Source organism: Mandrillus leucophaeus, unplaced genomic scaffold, assembly GCF_000951045.1.
Source record: "Mandrillus leucophaeus isolate KB7577 unplaced genomic scaffold, Mleu.le_1.0 Scaffold319, whole genome shotgun sequence".
Taxonomy (NCBI): Eukaryota; Metazoa; Chordata; class Mammalia; order Primates; family Cercopithecidae; genus Mandrillus; species Mandrillus leucophaeus.
This window is the reverse complement of record NW_012103354.1, coordinates 2,283,696-2,310,361: the sequence shown is the minus strand read 5'-3', so window position 1 is coordinate 2,310,361 and position 26,666 is coordinate 2,283,696.

The following is a 26,666-nucleotide window of genomic DNA, read 5'->3' as shown; positions in this document are numbered from 1 at the left end:
AAAGTTATGGCCTGGAAAATTAATCCCTTCCTGCAAGTAACTAGGGAACCAGGAAGAACTGGTGTGGCTGAATCCAAAGAGAAAGTGAATTTTAACAAGAGGGCAAGATCAATAAGATTAAATATCCCAGAAACCTCAAGTTAAAATAGCAATTGCAGATTAGTTATTGGATTCTTCAACTAGAAAGTCTTTGATGAGTTTTAATGAGAAACTTCAGAGATATAATGGCGGTATTAACCAAATGCCAATAACTTGGGAATTGAATTGCAAGGAAGTGATTCCAGTGTGGCTACATAGTTCTTTCAAGCAGTTTAGCAGGGAAGGATAGACAAACATGAACAAAAGAATGAAAAGAAGAATAGACAGGACTTTTTTTGTCAATAAGAAATACTTGTGTATATTTACATGCTGACTGGAAAGAGCCATTGAAGAAGAAAAGTTGAAGTAGAGGGAAAAGATCTATTAATGAAGCAGGAACACTCAGGGGCCAAGAGATAAAACAATGCAAGATTTTGTGGATAGATAAATTATAGAAGGAAGAAATTTTATTCTCCCGAGACAAGAAAGTGAGAAGAGATTGGTAGAGACAGAAACCAATTTGGTTAATTCCTTTAAACATCAAAAATCATTTTCCTTCTTAAATTAATTTATGGCACACATATTACTGTGGTCAAAGAGCTTGATAAGTTATACATAATCTGTTATCTCACTGATTTAAATTTTTAAATTTTAAATTTTAAATTTTATGTATGTATTTATTTTTTTATTTATTTGATGGAGTTTCGCTCTTGTTGCCCAGGCTGGAGTGCAGTGGTGCGATTTTGGCTCACTGCAACCTCTGCCTCCTGGGTTCAAGTGACTCTCCTGCCTCAGCCTCCCGAGTAGCTGGGATTACAGGCTCCTGCCACCAAGCCCAGCTAATTTTTGTATTTTTAGTAGAGACAGGGTTACACCATGTTGAGACCACCAGACTGGTCTCAAACTCCTGACCTCAGGCGATCCACCTGCCTTGACCTCCAAAAGTGCTGGGATTACAGGCGCGAGCCACCAAGTCTGGCTATCTCACTGATTTAATATAATTCCAGCCAAAGAAGGAATCTTCCCATTACTGCCTGGTGGATGAAGTCACTTCCCGTTACTACTTCTCTCATCTTGCCTGTCTCCATCCTTTCTATCTGGTCAACGTAGGGCAGAGAAATTTGTTTTGCTAGCATTTGTATTAAACCAGTAGATTCCATGATGTACATATTAAGGAATTAAATGAAAATAGTTCTATGTTAAACAACATAAAATGCTTTTCTTTACTGCAAAATATATTGAAGGTCTTCTTATTGTCTCAAGAGAAGTAAACAAAATGCAGTGTTCCCTACCATCACTAGACTGTAGAGGTTTTTACTAGTGGTAATCATAATTGATAAATGTTCTTGGCAGCATCCTTTGATGCTGCAGTTGCTGCCTCTGTAGAAAGTCATGCAAGGTGTCCCACTTTCTGGGGCTTTTTTAGTGAAGACAGTCCCAGTGATGTTGTATTCCCCCAGACTCCAAACGTATTTCTCAAAAATGTCATAAAATTTTTTGTGTTGAAATGAATTGTAACATTCTTTTCAACGACTGGATTGGAAAAAATGATTTGCGCCTGAAAAATTATCTATACCCTATACCTTCACTATTACAATGGCTGAAATCTAAAACTCAGACAATGCCAAATGCTGACAAGGATGCAGAACAACAGGAACTCTCATTCATTGCTGGTGGGAATATAAAATGATGAAGCCACCTTAGAAGGATATTTGGCAGTTTCTTATAAAACTAAACATATTCCTACCATAGAATTCATTAATTGCACTAATTGATGTTTACCTGAGGGAGCTACAAACTTATGGCCGTACAAAACCTGCATCCTGATGTTTATAACAGCTTTATTTGTAATTGCCAAAGCTTGGAAGCAGTCAAGATGTCCTTTAATGGGTGAATTGATACTTAAACTGTGGTTCATCCAGACAATAGAATACTATTCATTGCAAACACAAAATAAGCTATCAAGTCATGAAAATATATTACAAAAACTAAATGAATATTACAAAAGTGAAAGAAGCCAATCTTAAAAGGCTATATATTATATGTTTTTCACAATACAACCTTCTGGAAAAGGCAAAACTATGAAGGTAGTAAAAACATCAGTGATTGTAATTGCCAGGGGATACAAGAGAGGGAGGGATGAATAGGAGGATCATAAAGGAATTTTAAGGAAGTGGAACTACTTTGTATGATACTATAATGGTGGATACCTGCCATTATACATTTGTCTAAACTCATAGGCTGTCAGCATCAAGAGTGATTCCCTAAACTATGAACTTTTATTGATAATGATGTGCTAATGTAAGCTTATTGATTATAACAAATGTACCACTTTGCCTGAGGATATTGGTAGTGGAGGAGGCTATTCACGTGTGACAGCAGGGGGTATATGGAAAGTATCTGCACTTTTGGTTTGAGAATTGTCTGCACTTTCTGTTCAATTTGGTTATAAACCTAAAGCTTCTCTTAAAAAACAAGTGCTTCATCATCCATTAATTCATCGACGGACACGTGGATGGGTTCCGTATCTTAACACTTGTGGTATATATACACAATGAAATATTCAGCCACAAAAAAAGAATAAAATTTTGTAATTTGCAACAACATGGATGAGCCTAGAGGACATTATGTTAAGTGAAATAAACTGGGCACAGAAAGACAAATATTGCATGTTCTCACTCATATATGGTAGCTAAAAAAGCTGATCCCATTGAAGTGTAGAATAGAATAGTGGTTACCAGGGCCTGGAAAGAGGAGTGGTGAGGGGGAAATACAGAGAGGATGGTTAATGGGTACAAAAATTACAGTTAAATAAGGAAGAATAATGTCTAGTATTCTATAATACAGTAGGGTGACTATAGTTAACATAATGTATTGCATATTTCAATGAGCTAGAAGAGAGGATTTTGAATGTTCTCAAAAAGAAATGATCAATGCTTGAGGTGATGAATATTAAAATTACCGTGATGTGATCGTTACACATTTTTTGCATGTACTGAAATATCTAATGAACCCCATATATATGTACAATTTTTATGCACCAATTAAAAATTTTGAAAGTATAAAATGCCAAAAATGTTTTTAAAAAAGTGTTTCATACTCATTGTCAGAACTTTACCCATCCCTAAAGATCTGCTTCCAAGATCTCTATAAAATATTAAACTAAGCACAGCCCAAGAAGGGTGGCCCCCTTGAAAACAGCAAACTCTGCAGTGGCATCATGACGAGATATTTTCCATGGTCACTTCTACAGTCAAATATTTTAGTGAAGACAATGTCATGGCTTTCTGATTAGCTTCATCTGCTAGTTGCCCACAGAGCTTTAGAAATATCAAAGTTGAAAGACTTCTTATCACACCATTTCTCAAAATGTGTCCAAGAACCCACTTGAGTTAGAATTATCTAGGTTGCATATTTTAAAACAAGCAACTGTGATCTTAATAATATTCCCCGAAGTCCTGAAATCTGTCTTTCTAGTAAATTCCCTAAAATTTTTTTGGAAAAAGTCTGATAATTACCGGGTCAGAAAGTCTCTAATCCGATTTAGCTCACTGTTTTTCAGATTTGTTGAGATGTAACATGCAGAAAAGAACACAAATCCATGAATTTTAAGAAAATGAATATATCTCCATAACTAGTGCCTGTATCAGAACATGAACCAGACGTGAACCCTAGAAATCCCTTTACACCCCCTTCCAGCCGCTGCATCCTAAGAAGGATTAACCACTCTTCTGATGTATAATTTCATCAATTTGTTTTGACTATTTTTGAACTCTATATAAGTAAAATAAAGTAATAGGTACTTTGGGAAAACTGACTGATTCTCCTCAATGCTGTTTTGTATGATTCATTCATACTGTTCTGTTTAGTTGTAGTTTGTGTCTGTTCTTTACTGTGCAATAGTCTACTGCATGGATATACCATGTCTTTATCCTTTCTATTGTACGTAGACATTTAGATTATCTCCGGTTTTTGCCTATTGCAAATAAGGCTGCTACGAACATTTTTATACATGCCTTTGGCACACATAGGTGCATATTTCTGTTGGGTAATATGACTAGGGATAGAATTACTAGGTCATAAGACATATGTTTTTGTTCAGCTTTAGTTTTCTGGACTTTTATATTTCAAAAAGATTGTACCAAGTTAAAGTCCAACCAGCAGGGTATCAGGATCTAGCTGCTTCATATCCTCCACACCCTCACTTGGTGTCTTTTGTCTTTTTCATTTTACCCATTGTAATTGGGTATACCAATATCACATTATGATTTTAATTGTATTTCCCTAATGAGTAATTAAGCACTCTTTGTTGTATTAATTGGACGTTTTAGTATCCTGCTTTACAAAGTGCCTGTTCAAATCTTTCACCTATTTTTTTTTAATTGGTTTGTCTGCTTTTTCCTCATTGTAGCAGTCATTTATATATTCTGGATTCAAGTCCTGTTAGATATATGTGATGTAAATATAGTCTCCAGTTGTGTATTTCGGATTTTCACTCTCTAAAGTGTTATCATTTTCAGTAGAAGTTCTTAATTTTAGTGTGTTCAAGTATGTCATTCATCATTTTGTGTCTCTTAATTATTTGTCTACCTTAGGCTCATGAAGATATTCCCCTTAATTTTCCAAAAACTTTAGTGTTTTATATTAAAGCTAACCTATTCAAATAGAATAGATTTTATAAAACAATTTTTGTATGGTGTGCAGTAAATATCTCCCCTTAGTTTTATAAAAGAAAAGAAAAAGAAGAAACCTAAAGAGGGCCAAACCTGCCCAAGATTGCCCACCTGGTATGGAGGAGCTTGGTTATGTTAGAAGTGACTTGCTACTACTTTCTGTCTATTCATGCGATTATTTTTGCTCTCAGCATTAATTTCTCTAGGAAAAACAGCCTCACAAACTTATGGTTGTATTTAAGGTTCTATTTCCTGACCACCATTCTGATCTAAACAACCATTAACTTCCATATTCTTTACATTTAGGGTAAAACAAGGTTGTCAAAAGACGCTCAGCCCCCTAATATATGGGTCGTATATCTACAGAGAACAAATAAATTGACCTTTGTTTTCTCATTTGTAAAATGAAGACATAGGATGAGATTGGCCCCACATTGCCTCTCATTTAAAAACATAAGAAAAACTATGATTTTATTCTTTATTTTATTTTGAAAATAGTCTCTCTGTAATTATTGCAATGCATGACACATTCATTTTCTTCTTCTTCATTCATTGCAAAATAAGAATGACTGGATGTTATTAAAACTGAAGAGCATTCTGTGAAAGCAACTCAAAGTATTTAAATTCTTGCAATCTATAAAAAGTATCTTATCTCCTTATTGCAGTATGCCAAAGGAGTTCCATTTTAAAACCCAACTCTAGTCTGACACCTTCATAAACCATGCAGATGTGTTGTTTGATGTGTTATTCCTTCCTAAAAATCCCAGTATCCAACTGCGCAGGAAAGAAAGATTGAGAGTGAGATCAAAAAAAAAAAAGAATTTTATTAATGATTACAGCCTGGTTTGTATACATATCTCAGTTCATATCCTGAGGAATTCTTTTTCACTCCATCCGTTTTTATTACAGTCTTGTATTGTGTTACCACCTCATTATCTGTCTGAAAGACTGATTCAAAGTGAGGTTTAACATGCTGAGCATTTGGACAGCAAAGAGCAAGATTTTTTTCTTTTTTCTAGCAGGAAATTCCTGGGAGGTCTCTGGCCACTTTCTTTTTATCACTGACAAGTTGGTTTTGATATTTGAGAATGTAGAGATCAATACCGACTTAGCTGTCAAAATGACTTGATAGAAGAAACACTCTAATATTGTGCCAGGAATAATACCTCATACCTTCAAGACCCATGATATAAACTTTTTGACAATTTGCAAGTGCCCCCACAGGGAGATCCCTTGGAATAACCTCGAGGTATTTAAAAAAAGCATTTTTATCCAGTTCTAGAACAGACACACTAAAAGCTCTAAGACCTGATCTAGATATTATTGAGGTAGTATTAGGAATCCATGAGATGCTTTGACTATTTTAAATTGCCTATAGAAAAAAAAATGATATCTTATGGGCAAACAGGCTGCCCATGGCAAATAAAATTACACATCCCCTTACTATTGGAAATTTTTAACAAATCATTTTCATTGCACTTATTCTCACTCAGTTCAGAAACCATGATTGGAAGATAAATTCTAGTAATAAAAAATGTGGAAATGAATTAAATATCATTTAACAGACTTAGTTTAAAAGTCAGTCCTCAGTATTCTGTCTTTATTGCAGTGGTGGTTACAAATGTCTAGGAGTTTGTCAACATAACAACCTGTACACCAAAAAGAGTATATTTCAATTGTACATAGATATAAAAATATGTTAAGTGAATAACTGCAAAATAAAGTAGGAGTGATACAGGAAGGCTTCGGTGTTGGGATATGATCCTGAGAAATCACTTTCATAGATGCAGGACGAAGTGCTTTCTTCCAAGGCAACAAGGTAGGAGAGAACATTTTGGGTGGGACTCAGAGAGTCAAGGGTCTTGATGGAGAGAAGTACACAGGTATGTTGTGGTCATATCATCAACAAGATACCTTTGCCCACCGTCAGCCCTTGGGTAACCAAGGTAGATCAAATCAGAAGCCAGGAAGCAGAGCTGGACACCTGAACTGTCAACAGTTGATTCTCTAAGCAAAGAGATAGGGTAAAGGTGGCACAGACAACAGGGACATCAAAAAGGAGCATGGTCAGATGGAAGCGGAAGACCTCAGATGCAGAGCCTAGACCTAAACCCACAATCAAAAGATGTCAGGGAAGACTTTGCTTTATTCTATTTGTTTTTACCTTTTATTGTTGTTATTTTAAGTTCCGGGGTACATGTGTACAATGTGCAGGTTTGTTACATAAGTAAATGTGTGCCGTGTCCTCAAATTAAGGAGTTCTAGCTCCCAGCTTTGCACTAATGGCAGTGTGAGCTTGCTTATTCTCTCTCGACTACAGTTTTTTCATTCATTACCCAAATAGGAAGACTGGGGTGGATCATTATCCTGGTCTCTTCTCATTGAGAACATCACGTAAACTCAAAGAACAAGTCTGAATCTCCCTTTATAAGGATTGTCTAATGTACACGTTATGCCTAAGCATTGTTAAAATACACATATGAAAGTCTTTGTGATTGAAAAAAAGTATCTCCTCATTTGTTTTGCAGTCTTCGGCCTGCTTTAATTTCACTCTATGAAGCAAACAGAGACGTAAAAAGCCAGGCAGGTTTAACATAAGTCCAGTTGTGATTAGTTTTTGCCCTCCTCTCCATGCCATTTTATTTAATTTTGGAAGTGTCAGGTAAGGCGTATGGACTCAAAAGGGCTTTAAACAGGTTCAACCAGGGCTTGGTAATGCAACTGTTAGAATTAGGCACTGGTGTGATCAGCTGCACAAACAGAGTTTTATGAAAACCAAGGAATTGGGAAGGAACAAGCCAGTTGGTTGAGCAGCTATTTCTGCTGCCCTCTGCCCCAAAGGCCTTCATATCAGCTATTTCATTCAATCCTATCAGATGCTCTTCGGGTAGGTAGTGTCAGTGCTATTGTGCAAACTAAGAACTGGGGGCTCAGAGTCTTGAAGTTACTGCTTTAAAATCTATGTCCAGGGAGAGTGGTGCTGCCTCAGAACACAAAGATGAGAATGTAGGGCTTTCCCAGGAAAGCCCATGGACAAGAAATGAAACTGAATGATTTGAAACAAAAGTCACAATAGCATCCGATGTTCCCAAAAATCACTGAGGGAGCTTGTGAAATATGAAGATTCCAAGGCCCCTATAAGATATTTTGGGGCAATAAGAATGTAATGAAGTCTAGGGTTGTACATTACCTTGTTGCAAGATGTACTATTTGGGATGAAGATGAAGAATCCATGTAGCCAGGTCACAGGTAATAATTGTGTCTCACTGAAGAAAGTGATAAGCTAGTCATTCAGAGTCACGGGGAATGAAAACAGACAAAACTTGGAATAAAATGTCTTCACAATTATACACCAATTACAATGGCTAAAATCTAAAACACTGACAACATCAAATGGTGAAGGAATGTGGAGCAAAAGAAACTCTCTTTCACGGCCATTGGGAATGCAAAATATTACATCTACTTTGAAAAATAGTATAACAGGTTTTTTTTACAAAAGTAAACATATATTTACCATGTAATCAAGCAGTCATGCTTCTAGGTATTTACCCAAATGAGTTACAAACTAATAGCCATGCAAAAACCTGTGTAAAAATTTGTATAGTAGCTTTATTCCCAATTGTCAAAATGCAAAAGTAACCAAGACATCCTTCAATAAGTGAACAAACTGTAGTATAGCCATAAAATGGAATATCACTCAATGATAATAAAAAATGAGCTGTCAAGCTACCAAAAGACTTGGAGGAATATTAAATGCTATTACTAACTGAAATCAATCTGAAAAGGCTACATGCTGTATAATTTCAACTACATGACATTTAAGAAAAGGCAAAACTAGGGAGACAGTAATAAGATCAGTGCCAGGGCCTTGGGGGTGGAGGAAGGAGGTATGAATAGGTAGAACACAGAGGATTTTTAGGACAGTGGAATCTATGATACCATGGTGGTAGATACACATCATCCTGTATTTGTCAAAACCCACTGAATATACAACAAAAAGAGTGAACCCCAATGTAAACTACAGATTTAGTTAATAATATTATATAACAATATTGACTCAGCAATTGTAGCCAATGCACTACGTGATGCAAGATGTTAATAATGGGGAAAACTGTTGGGGATGGGAGGGACTGAGATGGCATATGGGAATTGTCTGCACTTTCCACTTAATTTTTCTGTAAGCCTACTATTGCTCTAAAAAGTTAAAGTCTATACATTTGTGAAAATAAACATTGAATTGGCTGGGCGCAGTGGCTCATGCCTGTAATCCCAGCACTTTGGGAGGCCGAGGGGGGCAGATGGCCTGAGGTCAGGAGTTCGAGACCAGCCTGACCAACATGGAAAAACCCCATCTCTACTAAAAATATAATATTAGCCGGGCGTGGTGGCACCTGCTTGTAATCCCAGCTACTCGGGAGGCTAAGGCAGGAGAATTGCTTGAACCTGGGAGGCAGAAGTTGCAGTGAGCCGAGATTGCGCCATTGCACTCCAGCCTGGGCAACAAGAGCAAAACTCTGTCTCAAAAATAGTAATAATAATAATAATAATAAAGATTTTTTATGAAGTATCAGGCTTCCTTGCAGCATTATCTTAGGCTAAACCACCCTTCTCATGAAGGGATCCATCCCATGAGTGCTGCTGAATTGTGTTGGAGTAGAAGTATGTCTCGAAAGATCTCAAATTGTCAGAGGTCTGAATTCCTTAATACAGTTTTGTAAAAATCCCCATGAGTGTGGTGACCTCACCAAGGACACTGAGCGTTCTCATTGGTAAGTGGACGTCTGATACATGTCTCTCTCCAGTGTCCTCCCTCATGCCATGGAATTCCAATAGATCTGTCTGTCATAGAGCCTTTGGCAGCAAAGAAAGGCCATTGACCCAGGCCTGGTCAATCATGGCACTTCATTCCTTCCTTCTGTATGCAACAGAATTGATCTGGGGGCTAGACATTGACCCAAGCAGGGCCAGTCATAGCTCTTCTATAAGATTTAATATAGAAAGCTGAGAGTAGTGGGATACAGGGAGAAAACAGGGAGCAGAAATGAGGGAGAGGAGAAGAAGAGGGAGCTCTCTTCCTGAGATTAAAAAGCTGCAAGAATATTGAAAGCAAGGAGTTACCAACTCCATTCATTTTTTTCTACTTATACAGACTATCTGAATAAATAAAGCTAATAAAAGAGGCAAAGGATGGAGGGGAATGAGAAAGGAAGAAGAGAGGTGTTGGGAGAAAAAAAAAGAAATAAAATGATTTTATCACCTGGAATTTTAAAAATCACATTAGCCCATGGAGCTCTTTTTTGTCTGTTACTGTCTAGATGTGTACTTCTGTCATCTGCAGTAATCCTAGCAATATAGTGGGTGGTACATATTCCCTGGGTGCATCATTACCCAAACTCTTCCCATGTCTGAGATATCTGCATGGACTGCTGTCTAATTTCATTCCAGCATTCTGAACTCAGAACAGTCACCAACTTCTGTTTCCAGCAAAGTGGAGGAAACCTGCTGAGAAGACAGGTTCAGGAGAAATTTTCAAATTTACAGGTTGAACAAACAAAAGAATGCTGTTACTACATCAGAAGCAAATCACAGTGATGCTCCGAAAGTCAAAATAGAGAATTCAAATAAAACAATGTCATGAAATCATAGCCTGGCTTAGAAAAGAAGTTAGCCTAGCAGTTGGCTGCATAATTTTAAAGAGCCTTTCAAGGGACAGATGTCACTAAATAAAGGGTAATGAGGTGAAGAAGATGCATGGAAGGCAAGCAAAACTAACACAGACTGAAAGCCTGACACTGTTTCCTTTCAAATATACTTTTAAATTGTATTTTTAAGTTGCTTTTTATATGGGTGTTGTAATCCCTGTTTTACATGTGATGAATTGGAGGCTGTGAAAATTTAAATAGCTTCCCCTGTCAATAAGAGTTTCTATCAATAACATTTGATCTTATTTGTCTGAATTATAACTAGTGCATTTTTTTTTTTTTTTAAGATAGAGTCTCACTCTTGTTACCCAGGCTGGAGTGCAATGGCATGATCTCTGCTCACCACAACCTTCGCCTCCCGGGTTCAAGCGATTCTCCTGCCTCAGCCTCCCGAGTAGCTGGGATTACAGGCATGCGCCACCACACCCGGCTAATTTTGTATTTTTAGTAGAGAGGGGATTTCTACATGTTGATCAGGCTGGTCTCGAACTCCTGACCTCAGGAGATCCTCCTGCTTTGGCCTCCCAAAGTGGTGGGATTATAGGCATGAGCCAGCACACTGGGCCTACATTCTTTACTGTACCACTGTGGGGTAGTAGGAGATGGTGGCCATCTATTTTCTCTATGAATGGCCTCAATCTCATGAGGTGGACAGAAAGTTCCTGGACATCTTATGTCTTGAACTGTTCCTACCCTTTCACTCAGTTTGCATCTTCTTTTATAGCCATGCCTGCAATTAGTAAACATTTCTAAAGATGTTTCCTATGTGTTCAATGTGAGGATACACAAGAAGAAGATACTGAGTGGTCCTCCCTTGAGGAAGGTAGAGTGTATTGGAGAAGATGTGGTAAACAAACAATTGCAGTACAATATGGCATTTGAAAAAATGGAAGTATCTTCAAAGAACTCGGAAATACAGACGTAAAAATGACATGCTCTTCCCAGAAGTTTGGGATAAAACTTCACAAAACAAATTATAGTTGAGGTGGGATGTGAAGGGTTTTGACAGATAGAAAAAAAAAAGAGAACCTTTTACGAATTTATAGTGCTAAAAGAATTTCTTTTCTTTCTTTCTTTCCTTTTTTTTTTCTTTCTTTCTTTCTCTTCTTTCTTTTCCTCTTTGTTAACCTCTCTGTGGTGTGAAATTATTGTTTTGTTTGTCCAATATAATGACTGTCTGTTTCTCTCTCCTATTTTAATATAAAAATATCGTTTAGAAAAACCACCCCTCTTCTCTCATTCCATAAATTATATTTTTGTTTGACCCCTGCCTAGTAAATCAGAGTAGGGCATTGATTCATTTAGAGATTTATACTTGCCCAAGTTTGACCAACTAAGAATCACACCCATCATTTTTGTATTCATTATTCGTCAGACAGTGAGGACTTTCTCAGGGTTTGTTATCTAGGAGGATGTAAGTTTGTAAGGCCCATTGTTCCAATGTGCCAGTATACGGGGAGGGTTCACCTAAGAATGAAGTCGATTAGAGAAAACACAAAAGAAAGTTTTGATGACTTTTTAAATATCTGAATCTATCAGTACCAGTAATACATCTATATTCCATAGGTAAACTCACCAATAAAATTCTAACTTGATACATATGCCTCACTAATACGGTGAATGCTACTTAAGTAACTTATTTGCATTTTATCTGGGACCTTCTAGAGAGACAGGTTCTCACTCTGTCACCCAGGCTGTAGTGCAGTGGTGCAAGCATGGTTCACTGCAACCTCCAACTCCCAGACTCAAGCAGTCCTCCCACTTCAGCTTCCTGAGTAGTTGGGACTACAGGCATGCACCACCATGCCCAGATAATTTTTGTATTTTTTGTAGAGGGAGGGTCTCACTATGTTTCCCAGGCTGGTCTCAAACTCCTGGGCTTAAGCAATCCACCCATCTCAGCCTCACAAAGTGCTGGGATTACAGGTGTGAGCCACTGAATCTGGCCTAGATGTATTTCTTATGCATATTAATGGTAAGATAAGATTCTTTAAAACATAGTAGACATTCAAAAAGTATTGGTTGATCAAATCATCAACTGCTTACTGTGGGTCTACTCTGTATGAAATACCCTTAGCCTGAAGCTATAGATAGATAATAGTGAACCCTTCAAGAGGCCTACAGTCCAGTGCTGGAGACACACGTAAAGCAATCACTTGTAGGACTGCATAATAAGACAACATAAAGTGCAGTCATGGTAAAAAGGAAGGAAAAATCATCTTTCTAGATAAGACGGAAAGCTTCCTGAAGGAAAACACATCTCTGGCAACAGAAGAGGAAACAAGAGGTCAACCACGTAGACAAACAGGGTTAACATTTTCCAGAGACAGGATCACCATGTTCTTTAGCCAAGAGACTTAGAGATAAATAAATAAATAAATAAATAAACAAATAAATAAAATAAAGGCCAGACTCTATGGCTCACGCCTGTAATCCCAACACTTTGGGAGATTGAGGCGGGTGGATCACTTGAGGTCAGGAGTTTGAGAACAGCCTGGCCAACATGGTGAAACCCCATCTCAACTAAAAAACATACAAAAATTAGCCAGGCGTGGTGGCGCACACCTGTAATCCCAGCTACTCAGGAGGTTGAGGCTGAAGAATCGCTTGAACCTGGGAGGCAGAGGTTGCAGTGAGCTGAGATCACGCCACTGCACTGCAGCCTGGGTGAAGGAGTGAGACTCTGTCTCCAGAAAAGGAAAAAAAAGGAAAAGAAAAAGGAAAAAACCAAGAGAGAGACTTAGGAAATAGTGTGTTTCGTCAAGAGGAAGTTTTTCTGTAGTAGAAGAGCAAAATGTGGACTGGCAAGGTTGGTTTGAAATGTATCTGAGAAGCATGTTGAAGTTCAATGATAGAGAAATTCTTCTTCTTCTTCTTCTTCTTTTTTTTTTTTTTTAAGAAAAATTCTCACTCTGCCGCACAGGCCGGAGTGCAGTGGTGGAATCTTGGCTCATTGCAACTTCTGCCTCCCAGGCTCAAGCAATTCTCATGCCTCAGCCTCCCGAGTAGCTGGAATTACAGGTGTATGCCACCATATCCAGCTAATTTTTGTATTTTCAGTCAAAACATGGTTTCGCCGTGTTGGCCAGGCTGGTCTCGAACTCCTGACCTCAAGTTATCCACCTGCCTGGGCATCCCAAAGTGCTGGGATTACAGGCATGAGCCACCGCGCCCAGCCCTCAGTGATAGATAAATGTTTATGCTATGCTGATCAATTTTACCCTGAGAAAAATAGGAAACTAAAAAAAGTTTTTCAAACAAGAACTGAAGTTCTCAGATTTGAATTTGGAAGAGGCATTCGACAGTAAGTAGAGAGACTTGATGGTGACTGGAGCATAAATAGGCTAGACATAGGGTATAAACATGAATGATACAATAACAGACCGAGAGAGATGACAAGACACATAGGGCAGTTGTAATTAGGGTGAGAAGAAGAAGGAGTAAGAGACGCGGGAGGGAAGAAGGAGATCAGAGAGATGATGGAAGGCTGTGTGAAAATAAAGGGAGAAATAATTTTACTCTTTAATTATCTCCACAAATGCAGCCCAACTTGCCAGAGTCAAGTGGCTCTGGGGGAACTTGAACCAGGTGCACCCAAGTGGCACACATTTTGGTGGAGAGTTTTAGTGGCAGGCATTGTTTTTGAAGTAGCTCGTGGGAAGAATCACCTACATCTTGGGGATGCCTTATCCACTTTAAGCAAGTCTTTCCTGAAAGTACTGACCAGCAATAGTTTTTAAGCTGAAATAACATATCCATAATCCATCTATGAGTTCAGACTCCACGGAGGTTTTCAAAAGGCTATTATCATTATCTTCACTTAACATGCATTTGTTATGGGCAAGAGGCTGGGCCAGACTGCCCTTCTAAGCACTTTGCAGGCATTAACCTTGTACAGTTCTCACAATAGCCTACGAGACGGCAGTATACATTTATCTCTATTTTATGAATGACAAAATTCTGACTTAGGAGAAGTTCACATTCAGGTAGGGATTTTGTTTGTTAGTTTTTGTATACTAAATTCACTTTGTATATACACATTAGTTTGAAGAAAAAAAGGTGCTGAATATGTTTCCAATTCTTTATATAATATTTGGAACCAGATTATAAGGATTAAATAATATTCAGTCAAATTAATGGATCGTCATTTCTTTTGGGGGCATTTAAGTCACTTCCACTTTTTTCTGGTATTGCAAACAATACTATTATAAATACCCTTAATATAAAAGGATGGATATCTGGTCATCCCCTTCAATGAATTCCTAGATGTAGATATAGTACTATGAACATGTCTTAGTCATAACATCTTTTTCCAAATTTTGAGAAGTTTCCAAACACAACGAGGCAACTCATGATATTGTGGACAATCGTAATTTTAAAACAAGGTTTAGAGGAAGTTACTTGCTTAATGAAGAAAGAGCTGGTAATGCAGTCAGTTACATTTCATGCTGATTGAATTGGCCTTTTCTCCTCCTCATCATCAAATCGTAATGCTGCCTTAGAAGAGTGAATCCTATTTCAAGAAACAGAATTGCTATAAATTGATGAGAACTAAACTCTATTTTTTTTCTTAAATTGTGAACCCATATTTATTTTAAATTATTTTGTGTATTAACACATCTTTAGGTAAGGTAAATCATTTTTAGCAAGAAATCATACAGCAATGGGAACATCTGCAAAATGTTTTCTCCATAGCATGTTTCTTTCAAAAAGAAGCTATTTTTATTTCTTCATGAATTAATAACTATATACTTAGGATAAGGTTTATTATGGATGTAGGGAATGAAAATATGTCTTTAAAATAGCTTTCTTTGGTTATCATCTCAAGTTTTTTTTATAGTTAATTGGCATTTTTTTCTTCATTGCCAGGATTTTCAGTTTCTTCTATAATTATTTGTCCTCAATTCACCTTGAATTCTTTTAATAAGCTTTTTATTTTTGAAATAATTTTAAATTTACAAAAAAGTTTAAAAGATAACATAGACTGTTCCCGTATAGCCTTCACCCACTTCCCACTAATGTTAAATACATATTAACCATTTGTTAAAACTACAAAATTAACATCCATGCAATACTACTCACTAAACTATAGATTTTATTTGGATTTCACTAGTTTTTCCACCAATGCCCTTTTTCTGTTCTGGAATCCAATTCGGAGTACTACATTGAGATTAGTCCATTTTGGAATTTATCTCATTCATTATAAGTCAGCCTAGGTTGTTGTTACGTTAATTTGAATTGTGGCTGATGAAGGCTCATACTCAGAGCAGTTTCTTTTCTTGTCTACGGCTCCATTTTGCATGTCTTATTAGTATTATTTTCAATCTATATTCTCTTTCCATGTATTTATAAAATTCATTTCTTTTTAAATTAGTTAATTTAATCAAACCCCCATTATATAATCCATAAATTCACTTAAGTGAGCAGCTGTAAACAGCAGAACTTCACAGCACAAGCAGTAGAATGATTGTTAAACTAGTGAGGCTAGGGAACCTTCACCCTTTTCCAGGGTGCATCAAAGATTGTTCCAGATCTGCAACTCTCTTAAAGATGGACAGACTAATGGTGCCAGTTTCAATTAATGACTAAACAGCAGAAAAAACAACAACAACAACATATTGTTGGATAAATGGATATAAGTTCCATGTATATGCACGAATATAAATGTAAGTTCTAGCATGTCCAGCCCATATCCCCATAGATTTGCTTGTGTACCCACCGGAAGGACCTTGACCTCCTAGGAGACTTCCCTACTCCTGCAAGACTTTCATGATGCTGGGAGGAAGTAGTAGTGCACACTGGGGCTGGCCTGCTGTGCTCCCACCCCATAGCTTTTCTTTCTAGTCCTCATCACTCAGGAATGTATCCTTATTAAACCAGACTCAGAAGCTCAGTGTGTCTACTCTGAGTCACCGACAATGTTCCTGAAATATGACATCTTCAGTGTTAGGGAGAGCAGGACTTTGTTGTGTGGGATTTAAACTTTCAGCAGGATCACAGAGCGTCTGTTATTTCAAGTTGGACTTGATTATTTTTTTTTTTAAACCGCCAGACTTTCAGACCATACAATACCAGCTTTCTTCAAATGTAACTCTTCCATTCCTTTTATGGTGAAGTTTAATACTGTGAACATATGGAGGGTCTGAACGTCTGCCAAATGTTTTAAAAGACAAGGTTATAAATACTCCAGCAGCGAGCTTTGTTCCTTAATGTATGGCTCTGTTACTCTGAGTCAACGTGGAAGATAAATCAGAACATAGAGCTGGCTTGGGCATTAACTTGATATTTCTGGCAAGAATTCATATAGTATCTCATTTCGGAGAGCAAAAGAGAAGTGGTTGTCTGAGGTAACATTAAGAGAGTAGAAAAAAAAAATTAGCTTTTATAAAAAGCAAAAAGCAGAATTATAGCTTAACTAAAACATCTAAAATCTAAATACTCAGTCCAATTTTCTTACCATCAAATTTAAGCTGAAAGAGTCATAATCATGTCTGTGGGGTTGGTGATTACACTCTCTGGTCCCTGTACTCTGGATTTGGAATAGATACCTCTCAATTTCTTTGGTAGTATGTTTCTCTGTCCCACCCCAGCTTGGCTTTTGTCTATTTCCCTATACCCTACTCTCAAATTTTCCTCTACCCAAAATTGGGCTTGTCCATGTTTGAGTCAGTTCAGGGTCCACCTCTATCATCTCTCTGACTCTGCTGTTTCTTCATAAATAGGAATTTGCTGAACTGCCCTCCCCTCCCCAGCATTTGACACAGCTGGTCCCGTTTGTCACCAGGTTGACAGCTGAAAAGGACCCTCTCCATTTCTGCAACACAAGATGCACCATACCTAACACCACTTTGAGAGGCGGCCTCTTGGGTGCATAAACTGCAGCGTGGTATAAGAAAAGCCCTTTGCATGAACTTTCCAGGTCACTCGGATAATGTTCAATAATTCATGTCTTTCTCATAGTAAGTGCACTTAGTATCCCAAATGGTTTAATATAGCTTCCAAAGAGTCCAGGAACTGCCTGGACTTAGCTCATTTATGTAGCAGGATATGATTAAGGACAGAGAGCTAAAAGAGGAATCAAGAGAACTTCACTAAGACTATTTTTTCCATTTCCTGAATGAGAATTTTTTTCTTTTTAGTAAGCCACGTAAGCTTGAGCTTCTCTATATCTAAAATGAGAATACTAACAAATCTGACTTGCTTAGAATATGAATATGGGGCCCAAATGATATTAATGTAATGCATAAGAAAGCATGCAAGACCCTGAAAAAATGCCCTTACTGTTTGCATTAATGAACTGGGTTTTTTGCGGGCAGAACAGAGAATCCTCCAATCTCAATGGTTTGCAACCACAATACTGTCTCTCATTCATGCTACACCTTGTGGCTGCATGCCACTCTGCACCGAATGTCTTCTTCTTCATTCCAGGATCAAGCCTAACCCTCTACCTTGGATATTACTACCTGATAGTAGAGAGAAAAAGCAATAGTAGAACCTCATGATGCTTCTTGAACCTTCTGCCCAAATGTGGTGCGTGTCACTTCTGCTTAGATTTGAAAGCCAAAGCAATTCACATCACCAAACCTGATATCAATTAAAAGTGTACACCCAACGGGAAGGAGCCCTATGGAAGGGTCCTATGAGAGGGACCTAGTAGAGAGGACTATTGAATATCTTCAACAAGTAATGCAAACATACGTCTCCAGGTGGAATTTGACCCAGCCAAGTCTCTGGGAAATGTTTCCTGGTTACTAGCTATAATATTTAAAAACCACAAGAATAAAAACTCCTCAAAATTCTTTCTTCTCTTCCTTATATGAAGTTCTTAAATAGCTATCATGAAATAGCCTAGAAAGAAGGAATTCATCTGCGATAAAATCAATAGGGACAGAATGGAGGATGAAGAATTTTTTTTGCTGGGGGAGAACAGAAATTAGAGTAAAAGGCAATTAGGAGTGAAAAGGTGAAAAAGAAAGACTAAAACATCATTAATGAGAATTCTGTCACCAGGGTTAATAAAGAAGATGCTGTCTTTGATAACACAAGTGTTAATAGCACATTCTTACTGAAAACCAGGGTTCACACGTTCCATGTGTCAATCACTGTGACATCTTGGATTAGACTCTGGGTCTCAATGAGCCTTGGTTACTTGATTATAAACAATAATAATTCATGTAAGTGCATCTCATTAGTTTCAGTGAGATAATGGACATAAAAGGATAAATCATAAAATGATGACAGAAATAACAATTAAAGAAATGTTCTTTTAGGGGTTGTCTATTTCTTAGGTTTTTCTCATGTGAACAGTAATCATGGTACATTGGCCCAAGACCAATCAAACAATCTAGCATTCCATCTACCTGGCCATCAACTGGTAGGTAATTTGTCTACTAATTTACTCTACAGTGTCCTACATAAATGACCTAAAAAAATTCAGAGTAGAGTGAAGATAACAAAAGTATTTGCTAAAGATCACTAACCTACAGCCATATTCATCATTATACACATTTAATTGTGAACAATTTTGAGTAGATACACTATAGCCCTCAATCCTTCCATCTGCAGAGCTGATGAGGCAAGGAAAACTCATAGAAATTTGGTTGCACGACAGGAGGCTATGGCTCACGCCTGTAGGAGGCAGAGGCAGGCAGATCGACTGAGGTCAGGAGTATAACACCACTCTGGCCAACACAGCAAAACCCCGTCTCTACTAAAAAATACAAAAATCAGCTGAGCATGGTGGCAGGTGCCTGCAATCCCAGCTATTCAGGAGGCTGAGACAGGAGAATCGCTTGAACCCAGGAGGTAGATGTTGCAGTGAGCCGAGATAGTGCCACTGCATTCCAGCCTGGATGACAGGGTGAGACTGCACCTCAAAAAGAAAAAGAAAAAGAAAATTGGTCGCACAAAGTCCTGAGAACCCGTCTCTAGAACACACTCCCCACTCAGTCAGCCTGAGGATTCTTTCAGGACTGATTTTTGTTCTTTCTGCCTAGAACACTTCTACCCTGTTGGTTAGCATGAGTGGCCTCATAGCCTTCAATTCTCTATTTAGATGTTACCTTAAACGATGACTTTTGTGAAAATGTTACAGAAAATAATCATCCTGCATGTGGATAGTGTATACATACACACACACACACACACACACACACACACACAAATGTAAATTCCATGAGGATAGAGACTTTTGTTGTTCACTGATCTATTTCTTAATGACTAGAATATCATCTGCCTCAAAGTAGGCACATACAAATATGTTTGAATGAAGCCAACTGTGGTTTCTTTCAGAATTTTTCAGGCTTGTATGGTTCAACTTCTGCTTAAACAATGCCATGGGGGCAGGGCATGGTGGCTCATGTCTGGAATCCCAGCACTTTGGGAGGCCAAGGAGGGCAAATCACGAGGTTAGGAAATTGAGACCGTCCTGGCCAACATGATGAAACCCCATCTGTACTAAAAATACAAAAAAATTAGCCAGGTGTGGTGGCAGGCACCTGTAGTCCCAGCTACTCGGGAGGCTGAGGCAGCAGAATTGTTGAATCCAGGAGGCAGAGGTTGCAGTGAGCCAAGATCGTGCCACTGCACTCCAGCCTGGGCAACAGAATGAGACTCTGTCTCAGAAAAAAAAAAAAAAAAAACGAAAAAAGCAATGCCACGTAACAAATATCCCCCTAAAAATCTAAGTGATTTATGATAAGTATTTACTAATAAATCTGCAGGTAGTTTGTGCTTGGGTGTCAGTCTTCTCCCTGTGTTTCTAATTCCAATACCTAGGCTGCAAAAACTGAATGTGTTTAGTGTGCACTCTTCCCGTGGAAGAAGGCAGATATGCAAGAAGCAAGTCAAAACACACACACACACACACACACACACACACACAGACACACACACACACACACTTAAAAATCTCCTCCTCAATGTGGCATATGTTATGCTCAATCACATTGCATTGGCCAAAGCAGATCATATGTCCGAGTCCAACTTTTATAAGGTAAGAAATGTATGTCTCCCATGGAGAAGGGAAGGAAATAGGCAAATCCTCTTGACTGGGAAGTAACTGCTGTAAGTCAGAGTTTCAAGAGCTGAACCCAACACTTGGGTTTCTCTTGCCCAAATGAATCCTAATTTTGACAATGTTATCTCTTCATAGCTGAATATCTCTCACTCAGCAAGTCACTTCACCATTTTTCAATTCTGTGTTTTCATCTATAACATGGTAATGATAGTAGTAGAATTAATACATGGGGTAAAGAAATAATTGAATAAATTCAACGCAGTTGCTTAGTACCTGGAACTTATTTTAGCATTTTTTAAATTAATCATAATGCTGTAGAATCATAACACTTTTGTCAATTAAAACCTTTGAAGTGAAATGCATTGAGATTCTTGGATATGACCAATGGAAAGCAAAGTCAAGACTAAGCAAGAAAGCAAGTTTATTGACTCCTATAACTGGGAAGATTGTAGGTGTATATGAACTCAGGAGATGCAAAGATGTCATCATCCTCATCCTCTTCTCATTCTTTTTTGCCACCCTCTCTCCCTCTCACCTCTCTTTTTCCCTTTTGCTGTTCTATGTGTCCCTACTTTTAGTTACCTAACAGACTGATTCTTTTCTGCTTCATGTATAGCATTTTCCTAGAGCTGAAAAGATGGCTGTTGCCAGCAACAAACCCATATCCACAAATTTATGATGTAGGAGGGAAAAAACAACAACCTTGTATTCCCATATCTGTTCCTAATTTCATGGAAAAACCTGCTTCAGTCGGGTATTCACTATTTGTACCTATCTCTGTCAACAGACAAATCATGCAAGACAATGTGCATGCAAGAAAAAGCATACAAGAGTCTCTGATAAACCACACGGAGTGGGCAGGTGTAGCTCTCAATGGACCAGGACAGAAACAAACAACAGATATTTTCTGAAAGTACTTAGATACGTAGTGGTCATTACAACACTGCACTCATTATGCCAATAGGAATTTTTACTACTGGAACAATAACTGTCCACCTCTCCTACACTAAGCAGTTGATATGGGCCTCCACTCCAAATCCCTAGATATCTCAGGTTTGCATTCCATCACCACAAAGTCAGAAGAAGCCTGATATGCATGACCGTTATAGAGGATTCGTTCTTAAGACTAATAGAATATTACTTTGGTCTTTTTCTTTCCCTGTGCTCTGACCACCATGGGAACTGCAGAAACTTAACAATTATAATTTTTTATACACATTTAAAAATTAAAAGCAAAGTAAGCTAGGTTACGGTGCAAGTGTTATGGTGAGAAAGCTACTTTTTTTAATTGCATCAGTGACTCCTACCCAGTGGGACCTTAATAAATGTTTAATAATGACTATATTTGTTTCCTTTCTATAATTGCTCCTGCCATTAAAATGCACTTCTGTTTTCTGGAGGAAAATGGCAAGCGATGCCTTGTTGTGAGCATGTAAAGAGGGTTGAGATATGGAAACGGTACGCCACTAAGATGGGTGCGAGGGACATTATTCTGGTCAGAACAAAACAGCTCACAGACTTTTACTTCTAAACTTCTAAATTCCTGGTTTAATCACACATACATTGTATATGTAGGGATTTCACGATTTAATCAGTGGTATCCACCAGGGCCATTTTATTCCCATTGTTCCCAGTGCTATGGTTTTTTGATAATCAGTGAACAGATCAATTCACCAAGCATTTTCAAAGTGCCTGAGTGAACAAATAAAGATGTCAGATGATGTGGGTACTGCAGAGATAAAAATAGTGAGAGTTTGTGATTTGTTGGGAGGGAAAGATTTTTGCAAAATTAAATATAAAGCAGGTTATAAAATGTTTTAATGTGAGTGATTTGCGTATATGTGTGTTGGTTTTATAAAGGCTCCCATTCATACAATATACAGAAACCATATTTTCGCAGACACACTAACAAACATTCATTCAGGTTACTTAATGCCCTATTCCATATTTAATTACTTTCTGAGAACAACACATTCCAATGCAATGTGTTAAATAATCTATTAAATTCCTCATCTAAAAATATCCAACGTTCTATTGTACTTTTGTGCTAACGTGCACAAACAAGTAAGCACCTCCTTTTTTTTCTTGCTCTGATTTTTTTAACAGCCATGTAACTGACATTCTGAGAAATAACAAGCACTAGAAAATATAAATGGTCAGACAGGCAAAGAAAAATGAAGAGATCTTTCACACTGTATCAAGTATTACCTACTACTGCCTATACTTTTTTTTACTAATCATAGATGTATGATGTACTATTCTGTTTTACTTATATCATTGCACTCCCCAGAGTAACACACATGTGGTATATATTATTCTCTGATGTTTCTGGTAATTAAACTTTCTCAGATGCTAGAATGTGGAAAACCTGAAACCAGAGCTGGTCTTCCAGTCCCTGCATCCCATGTGTTTGAAATGTTTGAAAAACCCTAAATTGTTCTGTGTATCTGATCACACCAGCTGTGTATGGAGATATCTGAGGCAAGAATGACAGACAGCAGCTGGCATCAGGAGCCTTATCATGTCATAATGTGAGCGTAAGGTAAACAATTGAAGATTTAAGCATTGATGTGGTTCAGTGTGTGTCTTAGAAATAGCACCCTGATGATTAGACCGTGGGCACCATGGCTTAGACAGAGAGGAGGAAGAATAGAAAGGTCAGTAACAAGGCATTTTTCAGAATCACAAACAAGAATATAGATGGAGAAGACAGAAGATTTAAAACATATGAAGGAGGTAAACACTATTGGACTTATTGAACAGCCGAGTATGGGACTTGGGATTCAGGCATAATGGAAAAACAATTATATCAATACATCTGGTTGGTAACAATACCTGTAAGCTCTCCTGCATCGTCTTCTTGTCCCATCCCTTGTCAGGAATTCTTAAAGGTAGTGTTATCTGTGAGAAAGCATATTTATGTAGAAATAAGAACAAGCCCACTAAAACCAGTGTAGATGAGAAGCCAGGCTGCTATCATTCTTCTTATTAGCAAAGTATGGGACATGCTCATAGGTTTTTGAAAATATGTAGGGAAGTTCCTGCCTTATTGTTCAAAAAATGTTTTATTCTTGGCCCGAATAGATCTGCCAATTCATATTTGGGAGTGTGGAAATTACCTGTATATTATACTTGTAGTAAAAAAACAAAAAACACACAAAAATACTTAATTTTCAGTACTAGTAATGATCTTTATAGCTAAATTTTATGTGGCAGAACCACTGTGTTACTTCATATAGATTAACCTATTTAATCCTGGCAGCAATTTTTGGGGGTAAGTACTATTACTAGCATTTTATGTTGGATAAGACCAGCTTATTTTACATAAAAAATCTTGCATCAAGAAGTTGCTTATTAAGGAAAAATTTATCATTGTGAACTTAGACCTAGGGTATGACTCCAAATTAGTCCATTAACCTTAGGAGACAGGAGGACAGAGGGAATACAAAGTGAGGAAAAGTGGGTATAAATTTTGCTTCTGCTTCAAACTTTCAATATTACATGAAGATACGGTCTCCACAATTGAAACCTTGGGTTTCTGATATGAGAAATGAAAAAAAAATTATACAAAATAGTTTTTAAAACCTTTTTTTAAAGATTCAATGGTTTAATAGAACTGTATTTGCTAGAACAGGCTGATCATTTATGAAACTCTTTACGTCACCATCCATTTCACACTATCCTAATTATGACTCTGTCTCTCTGAACCAGAATTGAAATAGGACCCTTCTCAACAACACAGAACTTCAGCAGCCATTACTAACTAGAGTTGCCACCTAAGATGAAACTTACATTCCATCCAAGTGGTACAATATCTATCCTATTGCAAAAGAAACAAACACCTTTCCATAAAGGTATATCCCTCATGTAAATCGGAAACAATAAATGTTTCTGCAAACTCTTAAAGAGGAAAGCATGCTAAGCCATGAAGCAGTGCTCAGAAAATTGAGTAATTTCTGCAATTATCTCTTTAGATGTAACTACTGCAACACCCTTTGTCCTGACTTTGTTAACAGATAAAGACCTGAGAAAATTCTCAGCTGAGAAAATCTCATTCAGAGACTGAAGAATTATTTTTAGTATCTAGAAGGATTAATAATAATGTTATCAAGGCAGTAGGTGTTAGATTAAAAAGAAAGCTGGTGTACGAGTGTGTTAATGGGTCAACAGACAGACTTCAGGTTCCACCACCTGGTGCACCCAAGCCCACAGTTTCTCACATAGGCCCAAAAGTCTCACATAGGTCCCGAAAGAAGGATCACACCCTCATTTTTTCTCTGAGCTCAGAAGAGGTAGCTTGGGGCATGAAAAGAACCTAGAAATAGAAGGCAGATTAATACAGATGTGTACAGTGGTTTTGCTATTTGTTACCAGTTCTTGGGACTACACACAGGTACTTTCGAAATAACTAATAAAGTAAATGAGCTGATCTCGAGGAAGAAGCTAAGCATGGCTCTCTGACTCATGAGAGTTTAGACCTCTGGCTCTCTGGGCAAGATGACACGATTATTGCCTGGTTGAGAGGAATAACTTATGCCAAAGGCAGAGTGTGTCCATCCAAAAAAGTAAAAGGAGGTGACCTGTCAATGAGACCTAGAAAACGTGAGCCAGAGAGACACAGGCTGGCACCATCTGCAGATATATGGAAGAGGAGGAATCTTAATTGGCCATTGCTCTTTTAAGATGCCAGGGGTCAGAGCGGCAATTCTGGATTTCAAGGGGCTTCGTCAAGTGCATTCAGATAACATCTTCTAAGGAAATGGAAATGTCCCTAAATTCCCAATCATTTCCTTTATTTTTCAGAAGTCCAGAATTGTACATTTCAAAGTAGAAACTTTAAAACCAAAATGTCTAATCACGAATAAAAGGCTACAGCTCAGCTCTTGAAGAATTGCCCTGACTGGGTTGTTCTAACAGTAAGAACAAATTCTTTTCATCAATACTCTTGTCTAAAAGCCAACGTTTTATGCTGAGGAGGGCAAGAGCACTTTGAATCTCAGGGGAAACTTTCCTGACTTTAATTTTTAATTAAATCTTTTCTTGCCAGCAATAATATAGTTTAGGAAAAGGTCATCCACAAAAAATCATGATTTTAAGTGGAGCCAAGAGAATGAGGATGGGGAATGTTTAACCTCTTCTTTAATACCCTGTAATACTTTTAGAGAGTGAGGCAATGTTTAGTTGAAAGACATCAACATTTATTGAGTACCTACTCTGTCCCAAATATTGTGTCCCGTGTTTAATAGAATTAATCATTTATTATCATCTCAAGACCTCCACGAGGGAGGTCCTAGTTTTATCTGGTTTTCCAGGTGAGTGACCTATATTTGGATAAGTGTACATAACGTATAAACCTAAAAAGAGGAAGGCCTAGGAGTTAAACTTCTGACTTAGGAATTCAGTGCCTGCTTCCTCAGGCATAATCTTTCCCAGTAAAGGAACAAATTAAAGAAATTTAGAAAAAGCACAATGCAAACACTGAATAATGTGTACACCCAGAATCTGATAGACATAAATTTAATTCCATAAACAATTTCTTATGAAATATTACAAACAGCCTTGCCCTTCTTTTTAAATAGGAAACTATAATGCATTGGATTAATATAATTCATATTTTATTAATATTTGACATATGCCTTTCTTCAGTAAACTTATTGTTTTGAGGATGTATGCATTATAAATATATAATGTTTGTTTCTAAAACAAGAGGGTCTGACACTCCTCCTTAAATGCCAGTTCAAATTTACTATGGGGAAGAAAGATTATATATTCACCATTTCTTTCTTTCTTTCTTTCTTTCTTTCTTTCTTTCTTTCTTTCTTTCTTTCTTTCTTTCTTTCTTTCCTCTTTCTTTCTTTTTTTCTTTTCCTTCCTTTTACTGCTAATAGTAGGGTTATTAGTTAATAAGATAACACTATTAAATTATTTGTTTTGATTTGGAATATAATAAAATCTTATTTATTCTTTCAAAATGCAGAGAAACTTTATACTACTATGGATGCCACTTTTAAGTTTTTAAGTATATGGGAACCAATCATCCATTTATAAGGGAGATTATTTTTCTCTAGGGCAGAACTTCATAGCACTCTAGAAACATATAAATGAAATTCCAAAAGAACTAAAATACTTATGGAAATCAGAAAAAAAGGCTGCATCACCATCCTGTGGTTGTAGTGGTTTTCGAGCACTGAGTCA